Consider the following 17173-nt stretch of genomic DNA (forward strand, 5'->3'; position numbering starts at 1 on the left):
TACCTCATAGTGGTTTTGATTTGCATTTCTCTGAAAATGAGTGAAGCTGAGCATCTTTTCATGTGTTTGTTAGCCATCTGTATGTCTTCTTTGGAGAAATGTCTATTTAGTTCTTTGGCCCATTTTTTGATTGGGTCATTTATTTTTCTGGAGTTGAGCTGTAGCTCTTGCTTGTATATTTTTGAGATTAGTTGTTTGTCAGTTGCTTCATTTGCTATTATTTTCTCCCATTCTGAAGGCTGCCTTTTCACCTTGCTAATAGTTTCCTTTGTTGTGCAGAAGCTTTTAAGTTTAATTAGGTCCCATTTGTTTATTTTTCCTTTTATTTCCAATATTCTGGGAGGTGGGTCATAGAGGATCCTGCTGTGATGTATGTCGGAGAATGTTTTGCCTAAGTTCTCCTCTAGGAGTATTATAGTTTCTGGTCTTACGTTGAGATCTTTAATCCATTTTGAGTTTATTTTTGTGTATGGTGTTAGAAAGTGTTCTAGTTTCATTCTTTTACAAGTGGTTGACCAGTTTTCCCAGCACCACTTGTTAAAGAGATTGTCTTTAATCCATTGTGTATTCTTGCCTCCTTTGTCAAAGATAAGGTGTCCATATGTGCGTGGATTTATCTCTGGGCTTTCTATTTTGTTCCATTGATCTATATTTCTGTCTTTGTGCCAGTACCATACTGTCTTGATAACTGTGGCTTTGTAATAGAGCCTGAAGTCAGGCAGGTTGATTCCTCCAGTTCCATTCTTCTTTCTCAAGATAGCTTTGGCTATTCGAGGTTTTTTGTATTTCCATACAAATTGTGAAATTATTTGTTCTAGCTCTGTGAAGAATACCATTGGTAGCTTGATAGGGATTGCATTGAATCCATAAATTGCTTTGGGTAGTATACTCATTTTCACTATATTGATTCTTCCAATCCATGAACATGGTATATTTCTCCATCTATTAGTGTCCTCTTTGATTTCTTTCACCAGTGTTTTATAGTTTTCTATATATAGGTCTTTAGTTTCTTTAGGTAGATGTATTCCTAAGTATTTTATTCTTTCCGTTGCAATGGTGAATGGAATTGTTTCCTTAATTTCTCTTTCTGTTTTCTCATTATTAGTGTATAGGAATGCAAGGGATTTCTTTGTGTTGGTTTTATATCCTGCAACTTTACTATAATCATTGATTAGTTCTAGTAATTTTCTGGTGGAGTCTTTAGGGTTTTCTATGTAGAGGATCATGTCATCTGCAAACAGTGAGAGTTTTACTTCTTCTTTTCCAATTTGGATTCCTTTTATTTCTTTTTCTGCTCTGATTGCTGAGGCCAAAACTTCCAAAACTATGTTGAATAGTAATGGTGAAAGTGGGCACCCTTGTCTTGTTCCTGACTTTAGAGGAAATGCTTTCAATTTTTCACCATTGAGAATAATGTTTGCTGAGAGTTTGTCATATATAGCTTTTTTTATGTTGAGGTATGTTCCTTCTATTCCTGCTTTCTGGAGAGTTCTTATCATAAATGGATGTTGAATTTTGTCAAAGGTTTTCTCTGCATCTATTGAGATAATCATATGGTTTTTATTTTTCAATTTGTTAATGTGGTGTATTACATTGATTGATTTGCGGATATTGAAGAATCCTTGCATCCCTGGGATAAAGCCCACTTGGTCATGGTGTATGATCTTTTTAATGTGTTGTTGGATTCTGATTGCTAGAATTTTGTGAAGGATTTTTGCATCTATGTTCATCAGTGATATTGGCCTGTAGTTTTCTTTTTTTGTGGGATCTTTGTCAGGTTTTGGTATGAGGGTGATGGTGGCCTCATAGAATGAGTTTGGAAGTTTACCTTCCTCTCCAATTTTTTGGAAGAGTTTGAGCAGGATAGGTGTTAGCTCTTCTCTAAATTTTTGGTAGAATTCAGCTGTGAAGCCGTCTGGACCTGGGCTTTTGTTTGCTGGAAGATTTTTGATTACAGTTTCAATTTCCATGCTTGTGATGGGTCTGTTAAGATTTTCTATTTCTTCCTGGTCCAGTTTTGGAAAGTTGTACTTTTCTAAGAATTTGTCCATTTCTTCCACGTTGTCCATTTTTTTGGCATATAATTGTTGATAGTAGTCTCTTATGATCCTTTGTATTTCTGTGTTGTCTGTTGTGATCTCTCCATTTTCATTTCTAATTTTATTGATTTGATTTTTCTCCCTTTGTTTCTTGATGAGTCTGGCTAATGGCTTGTCAATTATATTTATCCTTTCAAAGAACCAGCTTTTGGCTTTGTTGATTTTTGCTATGGTCTCTATTGTTTCTTTTGCATTTATTTCTGCCCTAATTTTTAAGATTTATTTCCTTCTACTAACCCTGGGGTTCTTCATTTCTTCCTTTTCTAGTTGCTTTAGGTGTAGGGTTATTTATTTGACTTTTTTCTTGTTTCTTGAGGTATGCCTGTATTGCTATGAACTTTCCCCTTAGGACTGCTTTTAAAGTGTCCCACAGGTTTTGGGTTGTTGTGTTTTCATTTTCATTAGTTTCTATGCAAATTTTGATTTCTTTTTTGATTTCTTCTGTGATTTGTTGGTTATTCAGCAGTGTGTTGTTCAGCCTCCATATGTTGGAATTTTTAATAGTTTTTCTCCTGTAATTGAGATCTAATCTTACTGCATTGTGGTCAGAAAAGATGCTTGGAATGATTTCTATTTTTTTGAATTTACCAAGGCTAGCTTTATGGCCCAGAATGTGATCTATCCTGGAGAAGGTTCCATGTGCACTTGAGAAAAAGGTGAAATTCATTGTTTTGGGATGAAATGTCCTATAGATATCAATTAGGTCTAACTGGTCTATTGTATCGTTTAAAGTTTGTGTTTCCTTGTTAATTTTCTGTTTAGTTGATCTATCCATAGGTGTGAGTGGGGTATTAAAGTCTCCCACTATTATTGTGTTATTGTTAATTTCTCCTTTCATACTTGTTAGCATTTGTCTTACATATTGCGGCGCTCCCATGTTGGGTGCATATATAATTGTTATATCTTCTTCTTGGATTGATCCTTTGATCATTATGTAGTGACCATCTTTGTCTCTTTTCACAGCCTTTGTTTTAAAGTCTATTTTATCTGATATAAGTATTGCTACTCCTGCTTTCTTTTGGTCCCTATTTGCATGGAAAATCTTTTTCCAGCCCTTCACTTTCAGTCTGTATGTGTCCCCTGTTTTGAGGTGGGTCTCTTGTAGACAACATATGTAGGGGTCTTGTTTTTGTATCCATTCAGCCAGTCTTTGTCTTTTGGTTGGGGCATTCAACCCATTTATGTTTAAGGTAATTACTGATAAGTATGATCCCATTGCCATTTACTCTATTGTTTTGGGTTCGATTTTATACACCATTTTTGTGTTTCCTGTCTAGAGAATATCTTTTAGTATTTGTTGGAGAGCTGGTTTGGTGGTGCTGAATTCTCTCAGCTTTTGCTTGTCTGAGTAGCTTTTGATTTCTCCTTCATATTTGAATGAGATCCTTGCTGGGTACAATAATCTGGGCTGTAGGTTGTTTTCTTTCATCACTTTAAGTATGTCTTGCCATTCCTTCCTGGCTTGAAGAGTTTCTATTGAAAGATCAGCAGTTATCCTTATGGGAATTCCCGTGTGTGTTATTTGTTGTTTTTCCCTTGCTACTTTTAATATTTGTTCTTTGTGTTTGATCTTTGTTAATTTGATTAATATGTGTCTTGGGGTGTTTTGCCTTGGGTTTATCCTGTTTGGGACTCTCTGGGTTTCTTGGACTTGGGTGATTATTTCCTTCCCCATTTTAGGGAAGTTTTCAACTATTATCTCTTCAAGTATTTTCTCATGGTCTTTCTTTTTGTCTTCTTCTTCTGGGACCCCTATGATTTGAATGTTTTAGCATTTAATATTGTCCTGGAGGTCTCTGAGATTGTCCTCATTTCTTTTAATTCGTTTTTCTTTTATCCTCTCTGATTCATTTATTTCTACCATTCTATATTCTAATTCACTAATCCTATCTTCTGCCTCTGTTATTCTACTATTTGTTGCCTCCAGAGTGTTTTTAATTTCATTTATTGCATTATTCATTATATATTGACTCTCTTTTATTTCTTCTAGGTCCTTGTTAAACCTTTCTTGCATCTTCTCAATCTTTGTCTCCAGGCTATTTATCTGTGATTCCATTTTGATTTCGAGATTTTAGATCAATTTCACTATCATTATTCAGAATTCTTTATCAGGTAGATTCCCTATCTCTTCCTCTTTTGTTTGGTTTGGTGGGCATTTATCTGCTGGGTATTCCTCTGTCTCTTCATCTTGTTTAAATTGCTGAGTTTGGGGTGTCCTTTCTGCATTCTGGCAGTTTGTGGAGTTCTCTTTATTGTGGCGTTTTCTCACTCTGTGTGGGTTTGTACAGGTGGCTTGTCAAGGTTTCTTCGTTAGGGAAGCTTGTGTCGGTGTTCTGGTGGGTGGAGCTGTATTTCTTCTCTCTGGAGTGCAATGAAAAGTCTAGTAATGAGTTATGGGATGTCTATGGTTTTGGGGTGACTTTGGGCTACCTGTATCTTGGAGCTCAGGGCTGTGTTCCTTGTTGCTGGAGAATTTGCTTGGTATGTCTTGCCCTGAAACTTGTTGGCCCTTGTGTGGTGCTTGGTTTCAGTGCAGGTATGGAGGCATTTGATGAGCTCCTGTCAATTAATGTTCCTTGGAGTCAGGAGCTCCCTGGAGTCAGGGTTTGGACTTAAGCCTCCTGCTTCCAGTTATCGGTCTTATTTTACAGTAGTTTCAAAGCTTCTCCTTCTATACAGCACTATTGATAAAACATCTACGTTAAAGATGAAAAGTTTTTCTACTGTGAGAGTCACCCAGAGAGGTTTACAGCATTATATGGAGAAGAGAAGAGGGAGGAGGGAGTTAGAGGTGACCCGAATGAGATGAGATGGAATCAATAGAGGAGAGAGTGGGCTATTCAGTAAGCTCTTCCTTATGTGCACTCCACAACTGGACGGCTCAGAGTCATTCACAGAGTGATACAGAGAAGAGAAGAAGGAGGAAGGTGACAGAGGTGGCCAGGAGGATAAATGGGGGTAATGAAAAGGAGGGAGACAGATCCAGCCAGTAATCAGTTCCCTAAGTGTTCTCCACCGTCTGGAACACACAGAAATTCACAGAGTTGGGTAGAGTAGAGAGGGGTTAGGGAGGAGACACAGGCGACCTGGTGGAGAAAAAGGAGAGTCCAAAGGGAGAGAGAGCAGTTAAGCCAGTAATCTCACTCCCTAGTGAAAAACGGCTACTGAAGATTGGGTTCTTAAAGGTACAAAATTGGTAACAAATACATAAAAGCAAAAATTAAAAATCTGGAGTAGAGTTTGGAATTTCAAAAATACGATGTTAAAGAAAAGAAGAAGGAAAAGAAAGAGAGAAAAAATGAACAAACAAAAACAAACAAGGTCGCGAAAATTATAAAGAAAATATAGGTACAAAATTGATAACTAATACCAAAAAGCAAAAGTTAAAAATCTAGAATAGAGTTTGGAATTTCAAAAATACAATGTTAAAAAAAGAAGAAGAAAAAGAAAGAGAGAGAAAAAAAAAACAAACAAGAACAAACAAAGTCACATAAATTATTAAAAAAAAATACAGGTACAAAATTGATAACAAGTACCAAAAAGCATAAATTAAAAATCTAGAGTAGAGTTTGGAATTTCAGATATACAATTTTATTTAAAAGGAGAAGAGAAAGAAACGGAGAAAAAGAAAAAGAGAAAAGAAAAAAGGGTCACAGAAATTATAAAAAAAAAAAAAAAAAAACTATAGGTACAAAATTGATAACAAATACCAAAAAGCTAAAATTAAATTAAAAATCTAGAATAGAGTTTGGAATTTCAAAAATAATATGTTAAAGAAAAGAAGGGGAAAAAAAAAACAAGGTCAAAAAAATTATAAAAAATATATATATGAAGTTTGCTTTAAAAAAATAGGGTCTTCTTTTTTTTTTGCAAAGTAATCAGTTATAAAAGTGAAAATTAAAGGAATAATAGAGGACTTAAAAAATTTTTTTAATTAAAAAGAAACAATTAAAAAAAAAAGAAAGAAAGAATGATCGTACAAATAGTAAAAATATATCTAGGACTTTCTCCGGTTTTGTTGTGAGTATTGTGGGTTCAGTTCATTTTTGGCTAGTTCCTTGGTCCGACTAATATTTCTCAAGATCTATAGGCCCCTTCCTACGTAGTTGGTAGTAACCACAGGGTTTTAATCTATTGCCTGTAGCTTCCAAGGCAGTTCCCTCTGTTATAGCTTCTTCTGTTTACTGGTCTCTTCAGTGTCTGGTTTCCGCCCTGACACAAAGGGGATGGTGGAGGACACTTTTTTTTTTTTTTTTTTTTAGGCTCACTTGTTCAGTCGCGCTGAGGGGAGATAGGGAGGGATGCTGCAAACAAATAACACTGGCGTGTGCTCGCAGTGCCTCAGCCACACTGGGTCTGCCCCCCGTTCACGGCGTGTGTAGCCTCTCTGCCCACGCTGCTCAGGCTCTGGGTTGCTCCACCGGGAACCATCTGTGGCTGGCCCTGGGCTGCCTGCACTTCCCAGGTCCAAGCCGCTCAGGTTCAGGCACTCGGGTAGTCCTCAGAGGCGCAGACTCTCGGTTGGGCCTGCGTTTTGTGCCCTTCCCAGATCCGAGCAGCTCAGGTGATGAGGTGTTTGGCGCGCGCGATTGCTGTGACTTATCGCCTCCCTGCCGCTCGGTTATCTAGGTGTGCACTGGCACACCTTCTCAGGCAGATGTTGACCGTCCAGACCCCCAAGAAGTTTTAGTTAGCAAAGAAACCTGCTTACAGTTTTATAGATAATGTCTTTCTGGGGCTGCGATTGTCCCCTTCCGGCTCTGGCTTCCTATCACCGGAAGGGAATGGTCTGCTGCCGGCTATCTCTGTTCAGTCCTTTGTTCCGTGCGCAGGTCTGGCGGTGTCTTAGGTTAGGGCTGACTTTTTGCGTAGTAGATATCCCACAGTCTGGTTTGCTAGTCCAAATTATTTCGCTCAGATGGCGCTCCGGGTATTCAGGATAGATCCTTGCGATGCAGCCCGTGCCGCGCGTCCCTCCCAGCCCCCGCTTGCTAACGGTGGATGCAGGCGTCTGCGCTGCTTCTCCGCTGGGGGAGTTACCGTAGGGCTCGCAATGTGCGGGTTTTAATTGTTTGTTTATTTTTCCTCCCTGTTATGTTGCCCTCTGTGCTTCCAAGGCTCGGCACAGATTCGGCAGTGAGAAGATTTCCTGGTGTTTGGAAACTTCTCTCTTTTTAAGACTCCCTTCCTGGGACGGAACTCCGTCCCTCCCTCTTTTGTCTCTTTTTTTGTCTTTTATATTTTTTCCTACCTCCTTTCGAAGACTTGGGTTGCTTTTCTGGGTGCCTGATGTCCTCTGCCGGCATTCAGAAGTTGTTTTGTGGAATTTACTTGGCGTTTAAATGTTCTTTTGATGAATTTGTGGGGGAGAAAGTGTTCTCCCCATCCTACTCCTCCGCCATCTTCTCAGTTCTCCGGCAACCAGTTTTTTAAAAGGCATAGTCATTCTTGACATTGGTGAAGACTTGTGGGATCTGACATCAAAACTAAAGGCAACAAAAAGGAAGCCTAAACAAATGAAACTACATCAAGCTAAAAGGCAAAGGAAACCAGCGATGAAATGAAAAGGCAACCTATACTGATGGGAGGTTATGTTTGCAAATCATCTATCTGACAAGGAGTTAATATACAAAATATATAAAGAACAATACAACTCAATAGCAAAAAAAAGCAATCCAAATAAAATATGGACAAAGTATCTAAACAGACACTTTTTTTCTAGAGAAGATATACAGGTGACCTGCAGGTACTAAAAAAGATGCTCAGCATCACTAATCATCAGGGAAATGCAAGTCAAAGTCTCCATGAAATATCACTTCATACCTGTTACTACCAAAAAGACAAGAAATAACAAGAACTGTTGAGGATCTGGAGAAAAGAGAACCCTGTGCAGTACTGATAGGAATGTCAATTGGCTCAGCTACTATGGAAAACAGTATGGAGGGTCCTCAAAAAATTAAAAATAGAGCTAGTATGTGAACCAGAAATTCCATTTTTGGATATTTATCCAAAGAAAATGAAAACACTAACTCCAAAAGATATATGCTTTTTAAAGTTAAAAAGTAAAAAAGGTAGATTACAGTAGATTACTGTGGTAAGGGGAAAAAAAGATACATGTGTCACTCTGTTCATTGCAGCATTCTTTACAATAACCAAGATATGAAAACAACTTAGGTGCCTGTTGATGGATGAATGGATAAATAAGGTGTGGTTTATATATATGCAATGAAATATTATCCAGCAATAAAACAGAATGAAGTCTTGTCATATGACTCGAGGGCATCAGGCTAAAGTGGAATAAGTCAGACAAAGACAAATGCCATATGATCTCATAAGTAATAGCCAACAAAACAAAATCATACAACAAACAACCTTATAAATATTGACAAATACGGGAGACAGATTGCTGATTCCCAGAGTGGGGAGGTGGGGGGAGGGGCAAAATAGGTGAAAATGGTCAAAATGTACAAACTCCCAGTTATAAAATAAATAAGTCCTGGCAACATAATGTATAACATGGTGACTATAGTTAACAATACTATATTGCACATTTGAAAGCTGTTAAGAAAGTTGATCTTAAAAGTTCTCATAATAAGAAAAAAATCTGTTAACTATGTATGGTGATGAATGTCATTAACAAGACTTATGGGGTGATCATTTGGAAGTGTAGACACATGTCTAATGGAGAAGACAATGGCATCCCACTCCAGTACTCTTGCCTGGAAAATCCCATGGACAGAGGAGCCTGGAAGGCTGCAGTCCATGGGGTCGCTGAGGGTAGGACATGACTGAGCGACTTCACTTTCACTTTTCACTTTCCTGCATTGGAGAAGGAAATGGCAACCCACTCCAGTGTTCTCCAGCCTGGAGATTCCAGCCTGGAGAATCCCAGGGACGGGGAAGCCACGTAGGCTGCCGTCTATGGGGTCACACAGAGTCGGACACGACTGAAGTGACTTAGCAGCAGCAGCAGCAGCAGCAACACATACCTAATCATTATGTTGTACACCTGAAACCAATATACTGTATGTCAACTATACCTAAATAAATAAACAAAAATGAAATAATTTTAAAAGGTTGGCCAAATGGGCAATTTTCCAGGAAAATAATTTTTAAAACTAATTCAAGAAAAAAGAGAACATGAATCAACCTAGAGTCATTAAAATTGATTGATTAGGAAGAAAGGAGATTGAAAAGTATAAAACAAAACTGCTATTGTTCTCAGAGGATATAATTATTTAGAATACTTGAGAATATCTATAATCCTAATATTAGAATTTTAACAAAGTTCTACATAAAATCAGTATATAAAATCATCAGTGTTCTTACAGACAAACAGTTATCAAATGGAAAATATAAATTTTGAAAAATGATATCATTTGCAACGGGGCTTCCCTAGTGGCTCAGACAGTAAAGAATCTGTCTGCAATTTGGGAGACCTGGGTTTGAACCCTGGGTCGGGAAGATCCCCCGGAGAAGGGAATGGCTACCCACTCCAGTATTCTTGCCTGGAGAATTCCATGGACAGAGGAGCCTGACAGGCTACAGTCCATGGAATCACAAAGAGTTGGACACGACTGAGTGACTAACACAGACACACCATTTGCAATACCAACAAAAACTATAAAGTACCTAGGAATAATTCTAACAATAATGCATAAGACTTTTGTGGAGAAAATTATTTTTTAATTATGAAAAGGAACTTAAAGAGCTTAAAAACAACTTTAAATAGACAGTATATCTTCCAAATTAAAGTACAAATTCAGTGAAAAATATAAAATTACTGGCAGAGTTTTTTCCCACCTAGTTGATCATCTAATTCTAAATTTAACATTTAAAAATAGGCAAAACAATTGTGTACATGAAGAGTCTATGGAGATGAATTAAACTTACAGTAAGACTCACTAGAAATTAAAGGAACTCACTAGAAAATAAAATAAAGTGAGCATGGTATTATAACATGGATAGACAAAAGGCAAATTGAGAGAGCAGAGACCCCCTAGACACAGATCTAAAAATATATCAATATATCCATAAGTTTGGTGTCATTACAAGTCAGTGGAAGATGGCTATTTAAGGCATGATACCTGTCCCTATGGGAGGAAAAATATGTCCCTACCCTACAGTGACTCAGCAGTAAAAGAATCTGCCTGCAATGCAGAAGACTCAAGTTTAATCCCTGGTCGGGAAGATCTCTTGGAGAAGGAAATGGCAACCCACTCCAGTACTCTTGCCTGGAGAATCCCATGGACAGAGGAGCCTGGCAGACTACAGTCCGTGGCATCGCAAAGAGTCGGACATGACTTAACGACTAAGATAACAACACCCTACATGATATATAAAAAAGATAATAAATATAAATAATAATGACAAAAATAACAATACCCTACATGATATATAAAAAAGATATAGTCCAAAGATGTTAATTTTTTTAAAAGAAGCATTCTAAATTTATAGAACAAAACATTAAAAACACAAAGTGAAAAGTACAAAATGGGAAAAGATTTTTGTAACACTTTATAACTGAAAAAGAATTAATATCTATAATACATAAACAACTACTCAAGTAAGAAAAATGAATGAAGGATATTTATATACAATAAACAGAGGAATATATCTGAACAATAAATATGTGAAAATATGCCACACCTCTCTAATAAAGAGAAAATGCAAATTAAAATGATAATTAAATACCATTTCACCCTAATTAGATTGCAAAACCTGAAGTCTGGTCACACTGTCATTCACTGCTTTCAGTTGGGACATGTAGGAGAGTGATTTGGCAACATCTATTATGCTGGCCATGTACACCCTAGCAGACGCTAGAAGAGTTAGGTGTCTATTCTAGAGATGCTTGCAAACATGCCCCAGGAGATGTATATAAGCATCTTTCTCATATTCCTCGTGTTCCAAATTTTCATGACAGTTGCCTTGATGTGGGTCTTTTCTCATTCACACTAAGCATAAAGTAGACTTTCTTCATCTAGAAATGAACACACTCAAATTCTTGGAACTATTATCACACTTATTTCTTTGATAAATGCCTTCACTGCAAACAACTTACAAACATAGGTACCCCCTGCCCCCCAAAGAGGCCAGGTTCAAGCCTGAAAGCCCTATGGTAAATAAAGCCCACCAATTGATAATTCTACCTGAAGTCTCCATCAACTACCTCATGTATCATTTATATAGTTGGGCAAGGATCATGGATGAGAAAAGCTGCCATATGAAAGACAGAAAAATCAAAGAAAAGAAGGCAGAGGGAAGAGACAGCGCGGGGCAGGAAAGAAAGTTCTTCCTCTGGAGCATCTGAATTAGGAGCTGTACTTGGGACTTGGGATGGGAGTTACTCAAGGATCTCCAAGGAAACAGAGCCAGTGGAAGATATAGATCATCTATGGATAGACATGATAAAGAAAAAGATAGATATGTATTGGCTTATGCAATTGTGGGACTGGCAAGTCCTAAATATGTGAGGCAGACTGGTGGGATGAAAATTCCAGCAGGAGTTGATGCAGTTTTGAGTCTGAAGGAAGCATGGAAGCAGAATTTCTTCCTTTTGGCAGCCTCAATGTTTTTACTTGCAACTTTCAACTGATTGAAAGAAGCCCACCCATATTATGGAATATTATCTGCCTCACTCAAAGTCTGCTGCTCATTGTAAAACTTTCTTTAGTTTGACAATTTTTACAATTTTTTTTCAGATAGAACTGACATGTAACATTGTATTGGTTTCAGATGTACAGCATCAGTTCAGTTCAGTCGCTCAGTCCTGTCCGACTCTTTGCGACCCCATGAATCGCAGCACGCCAGGCCTCCCTGTCCATCACCAACTCCCGGAGTTCACTCAAACTCACATCCATCGAGTCGGTGATGCCATCCAGCCATCTCATCCTCTGTCATCCCCTTCTCCTCCTGCCCGCAATCCCTCCCAGCATCAGAGTCTTTTCCAATGAGTCGACTCTTCGCATGAGGTGGCCAAAGTACTGGAGTTTCAGCTTTAGCATCATTCCTTCCAAAGAAATCCCAGGGCTGATCTCCTTCAGAATGGACTGGTTGGATCTCCTTGCAGTCCAAGGGACTCTCAAGAGTCTTCTCCAACACCACACTTCAAAAGCATCAATTCTTCGGCGCTCAGCCTTCTTCACAGTCCAACTCTCGCATCCATACATGACCACAGGGAAAACCATAGCCTTGGTTTTGGACCTTTGTTGACAAAGTAATGTCTTTGCTTTTTAATATGCTATCTAGGTTGGTCATAACTTTCCTTCCAAGGAGTAAGCATCTTTTAATTTCATGGCTGCAGTCACCATCTGCAGTGATTTTGAAGCCCCCCAAAATAAAGTCAGCCACCATTTCCCCATCTATTTGCCATGAAGTGTTGGGACTGGATGCCATGATCTTAGTTTTCTGAATGTTGAACTTTAAGCCAACTTTTTCACTTTCATCAAGAGGCTCTTTAGTTCTTCATTTTCTGACATAGGGGTGATGTCATCTGCATATCTGAGGTTATTGATATTTCTCCTGGCAATCTTGATTCCAGCTTGTGTTTCCTCCAGCCCGGTTTTTCTCATGATGTACTCTGCATATAGCAACTTTGAAATATTCAACAAAAAATTGTTAACTGTAGTCACCATGCTGCATACTAACCCCCAGGACTTATTTATCTTCTAACTGGATGTTTGTACCTTGTGGTCACCTTCACCCATCTTGCTCACTCCTACCTCTGGAAACCACCAATTTGTTCTTTGTATCTATGAGCTCAGTTTGTTCTTTTTTTTTTTTGAGGGGGGTGTATGTGTGGTTTTTCTTTTTTTTAGATTTAATACATAAGTGAGGTTATATGATACTTGATTTTTGTCTGATTTATTTCACTTAATGCAATGCTCTCAAGGTTCATCCATGTTGTCACAAATGGCAATATCTCATTCTTTTTTATGGTTGAATAATATTTCATTAGGATGGCTGGATGGCATCACTGATTCGAAGGATGTGAGTCTCAGTGAACTCTGGGAGTTGGTGATGGACAGGGAGGCCTGGCATGCTGCGATTCATGGGGTCTCAAAGAGTTGGACACGACTGAGCGACTGATCTGATCTGATATATATTATACATATATATACATACCACATTTTCTTTATTCATTCATCTGTCGGTATTCACTTAGGTTGCTTCTATATCTTGGTTAGCATGTATAATGCTGCAATGAATATGGGGGTGTAGCTATCATTTTTGTTGTTTTGGTTTCTTCAGATAAATACCAGAAGTGGAGTTTCTGGATCCTATGGTAGTTCTAATTTTTTTTTTTTTGAGGAAACTTCATACAGTTTTCCAGTGATTATAAATGGCAATCATATCTATCTGCGCAGCAGCATTTAAACTGATGTTTGACCAAACAACATAGTTTAGCTAATTTTGACACATAAAGTTAATCATTACAGGGTCTAACTGTTGTCCATGTCCCTCATATCAAACAATTATTTAGCACTTACTTTCTTTTTTGGAGGGTGGGGTGGGGGTGTTTGGGGGCTTTTAAAAAAATTTATTGAGAATAATTGATTTACAATGTTGTAAAAATTTCTGCTGTACAGCAGTGGCTTAGTTATTGAGACTCCTAAATGTGATTGGTTTGAAGAACATCTGAGGGATTTAATTTTATGGTAGATGCCAATGTTAAAAACCTGGAAAATGAGATTTCTGATACAAAATCAAAGAGAGATGCAAGTATAAAAATAATATGGCTTAGGAAATGTGGATACCTAAAACCCCACTTTGGAAATGAAAAGACTGTACCTTGATCTAGAATAAAAAAACAGAATGTAGAATGGAGTTTTCATTCTACAAAGTTTTCACTTTGGTTAAATCTATACAGATGTAAAGTAACTAGATAGTATGAAAATTTCCAGGTTCCTATCAATGTGTACAGTGGAGGGAACCTGCAGGTTCTACCTTGAAGCTTCTTTGTATTATTTCAGCAGCACTGATTTAATGCTGACTTATTCTGGATAAAGGTTTCCATTGATAAGCCTTCACTGTTCTCTTGGGAACTAAATTGTTTCCTCCAGGGTTTTGCACTTGACTTGCTGAAAGTAACTGGCGTGTGCCAGAGTAGTTATAGATTGGAAACTACCCAAAATGGAAGATAATTACTAAATGTTGCTTATAAGCCAGAAAGGTTGAAAACTGGGCATTTCCCTTCACATATTCCCATTCACCAAAAGAGTCAGATTCTTTTGGCTGAGAGAATATGACCCCAAATAAATTTATTTATTTTTAAGAATTTTTTGACTATTTTTAAAGACTTTATTGAATTTGTTACAATATTGTTTCTGTTTTATGTCTTTTGGCCCTGAGGCTTGTGGGAGCTTAGCTCCCTGACCAGGAATCAAACCCACACCCCTCGCACTGAAAGTGAAGTCTTTACCAATGGACCACCAGGGACGTCCCAAATAACTTTAAATTAGTGCCTTTTTTTCAGTATATGTAAAAATTTAAAACATCCAGTGAACATTTTTTGTAAATCTTGAAAGAAATTAAAAAAAAAAAAAAAACTGAGGTAAATTGAACATTGGAAACTTAACCTGAATTGAGCTCATAAAAATTCTTTTATGCTATTTTTATAAATACTTTTTGCACCTATATGAATAAGGCTAGCATTGAAGCACACTCTGTCAGCCAGTGTTTTAAATGGTTAGAACCAGACACCTGGTCTAAAAACAGCTTGATTCTGGAAAGTACATCTTATACAACTGTCTGTGTGTGCAGAAACCTATGTTTAGAAATATGCACTCATTGTATTCTTTGATTACCATGACCATACTCTGGTGTTCCAGGGTCCAAACAGGTGTATAGTCTTGATAACAAAAGCAAATATTTGCCATTCTTAGAAAACAGTATAAAACAAGCATCTCCAACACATCTCAAGCTTTTGTATATCTCATGAATACTCCTTGTTGCTTTCTATTTGTGTGTGGAACATCTGCTTGGATCATCCTTGTATCTGTGTTAATGATGCTCGGATTCACAGTGACTTTCTCGTATTAGGGAATTTGTTTGCACTGAACACATACTACAAATAGAGAGAAATAAATGGCTGAGGGAGAAATCAAGAGGAGGACAGGGAGGAGCAGGAAAAGGAACACTAGCTTTGGGACCTCTGGGTCCAGAAGGCAAGCTCCAAGGCTGGCCTAGACCTCAGAGGGCACCCAGGACTGCCAAGAAGGCACAGCATCCACGTCCAGAGCCAGAATAGAAGTCTCATGACTCCACACAGATCCTATTGGGGGTCTCCCAGCTTCTCTGTGCCCCTCCCATTTCGGGGTGGAAGCCAGTATCCCCTGGCACTGCCTGCCACTTGGTAGCGAGGATCTATGCTGTCTCTGTGCTTCAGACGTGACCCCTCCCGTCAAGCTTCCTCCAGATGCCAGCACCCCTTTCCAAGGTCACTGCCAAGGACAACACACCCCCAAACTCCGACTCTTTCCAAGCCTCTGAAAACACAATAGAAGTGGGAGGGGGAACCAGGTATTCACCATCACAGGTGGGTAGTTGGAGGACTTGATCATTCACACCTGAGGGGAAGACTGCGCTCTGTTCTCTGTACCCCGCACTGTAAGAGCATGCCATGACGGGGACCCCAGTGACAGCTGTGTGGGAGGTGGGTGAGGGCACCTGCAGGGTGCTACTGACCTCAGATCAGACTTGGTCACCTCAGCCTTCTTAGAAGTAAGCCCAGGCATGGTTTGTGGGGGAGACAGACCCATAGCTGTGTTGGGGAGAGCTCACCATGTTGGCCTCGCTTCCCCATCTCTGAGCCAAGATGCTAATTATGCTGCCATCACAGGGCTGCTGAGGTGTTAGGTGTGATGATGTAAGTGGTCCTCATTGCAGGGCCTGGCATCTGGTCAGAGGGTATAGAGAGACACGGACCAGGGTCAGCTACTCTCTGTGTGTTTAAGCAGTGGGTGCTTGGGAAGAGATGCCACCTGGATGGAGGAGGGGAGCCCTGGCAGAACCGGCCCGTCAACCGAGGACGCCCAAGGGGCACCGACTCACCCAGCAGGCCTTGAGATTCTCAGAACCACTCAGAGCAGGCACACGCAGCTGAGACAAAGGAGTGAACTCTAGACCCCACAGTCCCATGGACGCAATGACACCTGTCTTGATGGACAGGGTGAGTGTGAGGCGGCTCCAGGCGCTGGCTGCATTCTTGAGCTGAGAGGCTGCGCTCTGGTTTCGGTCCCTCCTGGCCTCCTCACTGACCCGGGGCGCTACTTCCTGGTCCTCTCCTCTCCCCCATTCCTCCCCACCCTCTTGTTAAAAAAAATGTTTCAAAGGTTTTGTCAGTGAATAATCTTATTCATAAAGCAGGGGTGCTGACAGTTTGCAGAGCTAAATGGGCACTTAACTGCGTATCTAATAAATCAGCACCAGAGTACACAGAGGGAAGAGGGTTTTGGAAGGAAAGGAGGTCAGTATGAAAGGGGCCTGTCAAGGTGACTTACCAGCCCTCAGCAACCACAGCGTCTGCCCGCACCCTCCTGGCCACCACTGACCTGGAGCAGCCAGGGGCCGACAGTGCGCATGGCTGGATGAGCACACACACCTGGACGGGCACACACAGCTGGATGGGGGAGGAGGCGGGGAGGACCACGCATCCCCTGTCCACAGGAGGGGCAAGAGCAAAAGGAGGCAGGGAGGCCGAAGCAGGCTGGTGCAGAGCTCCGTTCTTTTCAGCATCTGCCCCTGGATTAGAGGCGGTGTTACCAGGACCTTTCTGCCTCCCAAACCACCCTCCGCCCAGGATTGGGGCAACAATCTGGGATTAGAGGCAGGTTCAGGTGACTTATCGCACACCTGTTGTTCCAGTGTTAATCACCCTCCCGGGTGTACAAGGGTCCAACATAAGGACTCAATGCTACCTTAGTGGCCTAGCCTGGTAAGGACATGGTGGGGATGCGCCCTCCATGAATCACCTTCCTTGCCCACAAAGAACACCAGCTCCTGGGTAGGGGCAGGGTAGAAACATAGAGATCTAGCTGGAATCCCCGCCTTTGCTCCAACACTCACTCAGG

General features: G+C 39.8%; 1 long non-coding RNA gene across 1 annotated transcript; it reads right to left on the bottom strand.

Moving 5' to 3' along the window:
- Window positions 1–1259: 1259 nt before the first annotated feature.
- On the bottom strand, window positions 1260–16340 carry LOC147342210 (uncharacterized). The gene is made up of 2 exons (XR_015157835.1): window positions 16155–16340; window positions 1260–7585 (listed from the first exon to the last, which is right to left on the bottom strand). It is a non-coding gene; the product is annotated as an uncharacterized LOC147342210 (long non-coding RNA).
- Between the last annotated feature and the right edge of the window lie 833 nt (window positions 16341–17173).

Source organism: Bos grunniens, chromosome 29, assembly GCF_055505025.1.
Source record: "Bos grunniens cultivar Pamir isolate PY7600 chromosome 29, Bosgru_T2T1.0, whole genome shotgun sequence".
In the NCBI taxonomy this organism is placed as follows: Eukaryota; Metazoa; Chordata; class Mammalia; order Artiodactyla; family Bovidae; genus Bos; species Bos grunniens.